Below are 4,025 nucleotides of genomic sequence, written 5' to 3' on the forward strand. Positions count from 1 at the left end.
AGTGAGCAAATTATTATTTTTTTTTTTTTTCATCCTCTCCCCCTCTCTCTACTCCCCTCCCTCATTCTCTCCCCCTCCCCTCTCTGTCTCTCTTCTTTCCCCCCACTTCAATCTCTCACTGTCTCTCTACCCTTCGCTCTGTGTCCCATCTCTCTTTCTTGCCCCGATCTCTCTCCTCCCCCCCTCTCTCCTCCCCCCTCTCTCTCCCCCCACTCTCTTGCTCTCTCCCCCCTTCTTTCGCCTCCTGCTCTTTCTCTTGCCCCCCCTCTCGCTACCCCCTCTCTATCTCTATCTCCCTACCCTCTCCCCTTCTCTCTTCCCCACCCCTCCTCCTCTCTCTCTACACTTGCCACTGTTGTTCTCTCTCCCCATCCCCCCTCTCCCCCTCTCCCCCTTCTCTCTCCCTTTCGCTCTCTCTCCCCCCCTCTCTCTGCACTCTGTCTCTCTGTCTCCCTCTATCTCACTTTACCTCCCCCCACCTCTCACACTCTCTCCCCCCTCTCTCTTCCCCCCATCTCTCCTCTCCCTCCCATCCCTCCTCCTCCCACTCTTTCTTCTTCCCCACCTCTCTCTCCCTCCCACCGCCTCTCTTTCCAAACTCTGTATCTCTCTCCCCCTCTCTCTCATCTCTCATGTTTCCCTCCCACCGCCTCACTCTCTCTACCCCTCCTCTCTCTCCCCTCCCCGCCCCCCCCTCCCCGTTCCCTCTCACAGACCTGGATCTCGGGTGCCTACAGTTGACGGGTGACAAGGTGGCGAATGTGGTTCTTCCCAAATGGGCAGAGTCACCGGAGGATTTTATCTACAAACATCGGAGAGCTCTGGTAACTCCCCCTTCCCCCACCACCGTGTAAGCCCCCCACCCCCTCACCGCATACCCCCCCTCCATTGGGTGCCCTCCTATTGTGTAAACTCATCGCGTGCAACTCTCCCAGCGCATCCCCCGCACCGTCCCTCCCACCAGCACATCCACACACACCCCGTGTACACTCCCCGCCCCACACACCCCCTGACTCTGAGCTGTAACGGCAGGAGTCGGAGTTCGTGTCTGATCACCTTCACGAGTGGATTGATCTGATCTTCGGCTACAAGCAACGAGGCCCGGCGGCCGTGGAGGCTCTCAACATCTTCTATTACTGCACATACGAGGGTACGAGAGCGAACGTGTACAGGGAATGCACACGAGGGAGTGCGTGTGAGAGAGAGAGAGAGAGAGTGTGAATGTCAGAGTGTGTGAGTGAGTGAAAGAGAGTGTGTGTGAGGTGGTGTGTAGTGTGTGAGTGCGTGGGGTGGAGGGATCCGGGGAGATGGGGTGGCAGTGTGGGTGCGGTGGGGGGCAGAGAGGGTGCGGTGTTTCTGCCCGCCATGACTGACGCGGTCTCTTGCTCGCTGACTCGCTCACAGGCGCGGTGGACCTGGATGCCATCGCAGATGAGACCGAGAGGAAAGCGCTGGAGGGAATCATCAGTAACTTCGGGCAGACTCCATGTCAGCTCCTGAAGGTGAGACCACAAAGAAGCCTGGCCTCTCCCCCAAGACTTCCCTTATCCCCAACACTTCCCTCCCCCAACACCTCCCCCTGCCCCAACACTCCCTTACCCTCAGCACTTCCCTCCAACACTTCCCTCCAACACCTCCCCCTCCCCCAACACGCCCCCATTCCCCCCTCGAAGCTCCCTCCCCCAAACACACCCTTCCCCCCCTAACACTTCCCCATTCCCAGGAGCAACGATCGGCTGGCGGGTTGGTAATGGGGGGCAGGGATTGACTGGCGGGCGGGTTAATGGCTGCTGTGATTGCAGGAGGCACACCCCACGAGGCTGACCACGGAGAACGCTGCCCGACGCCGCGCTCGCTTCGACACCTACACCCTGGACGTCTTCGAGCACCTCGGCCATCTCAAGTCCTTCTTCGTGGAGGTGACCCTCGGTGGGGGGAGGGGAGAGGGGGGGGAGAGGGGAAAGAATGAGAGAGAGAAATGGAGGGAGGAAATGAAAGAGGGAACGAATGAGAGAGGCAGTGAGAGAGGGGGGTTTTTTGATCAGGGTGGGTGTGACTGTGAGTGATGGAGTGATTTTTGTTTTTGCCCAACCGGGTGTCTGACACACACAGAAACCCATCACCGTTGCTTAAGAGTCTCCAAACCAAACTGAGAACGGCTGGAGTGTAACCGGCTAAACCCACACCGCTCGGCCATTGATATCACTGTCCGGCAGCTTTCCCGCTGCTTGTCCAGCGAGGACCCCCTTCCCCGTTAGTTAGGGCTTTGGCTGTGGGGTTACCAGGAGCTGAGGGGGAGGATTCCCGGCCCCCAGTGACTGGTCGGCCCTTCCAGGTCCTGCTGATGAGCCGGGCCGGGCTGTGCTGCCATCAGCAGTGAGTGCCCCGGGACACTGCGGCCCCTCCTGGTCAGGACCCGGACTGGAGACCGGCACAGAGGGGGGGCTGGATTCTGACATTTTGTTGCCCAACATGTCACCCTGGAGCCAATTCCCCCCAAGTCACAAGTTGGTTGTTTGACGTCCCAAGTGTGGGTCTGAGCCCGAGGTCACCAGGTGGGTGGCAGGTCAGGAGCTCTCTGTGAGCTTCCTGTGGGCATCACAGCTCAGCATGAAATGTGTGAGAGCATTGCCACCATCTTCCTGCCCACAGCTCGGGCACACATTCCTTCCCATTGAGTGATGGTCCCACGATTTGGACGTGTGGAATTTAAGTAGCAGCTGCTGACCTCTCTGGGTGGATTCCAGCCGCTGGATGTGTTCACAAACTCGGACTCCACGTAGCGCCTTCCAGCAGCTGTCACCTGAAGCCTCAAGAGTTTCCTCATCGGGAGGGAAACGAGAGAGGGAAGGATAGTGGGAAGGAGGGAGAGAGAGAGGGAATAAGGGAGGGTGGCGTGGGTTGCTGCCATCGGGAACTGGTCTCTTTTCTCACTGTTTCTCACTCTCTCTGTCACTCTCCCATTTTCTCTCACTCCCTGTCTCTCTCACACACTCTCACTCACTTTCTCCCACTCACTGTCTCTCTCATTCTCACCATCTCACACACTGTCTCACTCTCTGTCCCTCACACTCACTCTCTGTCTTACTCTCTGTCTCTCTCTCTCTCTCACACACATTCACACTCTCTCTCACTCACTGTCCCATTCTCTCGCTCCAGGGAATCAGTGATGACATTCCTCTGGTCCAGGCTGTTGTTCCCAAGAATCAGGCTCATTCGTTCATCACACAGGGATACCCGACCTGCTGGTGAGTGTGTCCCCGCCTCCATCCCCAGCCCCCCCACGCAGCAAACCCCACACGGGGCCAACTCCAGCCTTAGCAAGGAGTGCGCAGGGAAGGGGGGGATGAGGGGAGATCGCTGGGGCGGGTGGGGGAGGTGAGAGAAAGGCAGGGGGAATGAGGTGGGAGCGGAGGCGGTGAGGGCAGGGGGAGGGGGAGTGGAGTGTGTGTGGGGTGGGGGGGATGTCCGGGGGGTATGTATGTGTAGGGCGGAACTATTTTCCTGTGAATGATGGGTGTACTCAAGCACAGTCACTACACTTGCCGCCGTTGCCCATGTTGATTGTGGAGACTGACAGCTTGGCTGTGTGTGTGTGTGTGTGTGTTGGCAGGTCACAGTGAGTGTGAACGGGCTGATCGGAGCCCATGGCTGGCTGCCCTACGACAAGAACATCTCCAACTACTTCACCTTTACACGGGACCCCACCTCGGCCAGCGTCAAGTGAGTGTCCACACCTGCCCCCCACCCTCCACCCATTCCCCCCACGCCCGCACCCCCACCATGCTCACACTCCCCCCCATCCCGCCCCCCCCATGCTTCCCCTCTCCCACGCTCACACACCCCCCACTCACCCATTCACCCCACGCCCGCACCCCCACCATGCTCACACTCCCCCCCCCGCCCCCCCCATGCTCCCCCCTCCCACCACGCTCACCCCACCTCGCGCTCACAGTCCCATAAGCGCTCACACTCCCCACACAAGCTTATACCCCCCACACACTTATCCCCACGCACTCCCCCCT

General features: G+C 59.2%; 1 long non-coding RNA gene across 1 annotated transcript; it reads left to right on the forward strand.

Annotated features, from left to right (window-relative positions):
- The first annotated feature begins 713 nt into the window (after positions 1-713).
- On the forward strand, positions 714-3,225 carry LOC121848120. The gene is made up of 5 exons (XR_006084854.1): positions 714-824; positions 1,033-1,150; positions 1,405-1,502; positions 1,803-1,919; positions 3,160-3,225. It is a non-coding gene; the product is annotated as an uncharacterized LOC121848120 (long non-coding RNA).
- Positions 3,226-4,025: the final 800 nt, after the last annotated feature.

The sequence above is a fragment of the Callorhinchus milii genome, unplaced genomic scaffold, assembly GCF_018977255.1.
Source record: "Callorhinchus milii isolate IMCB2004 unplaced genomic scaffold, IMCB_Cmil_1.0 Scaffold2, whole genome shotgun sequence".
Taxonomy (NCBI): Eukaryota; Metazoa; Chordata; class Chondrichthyes; order Chimaeriformes; family Callorhinchidae; genus Callorhinchus; species Callorhinchus milii.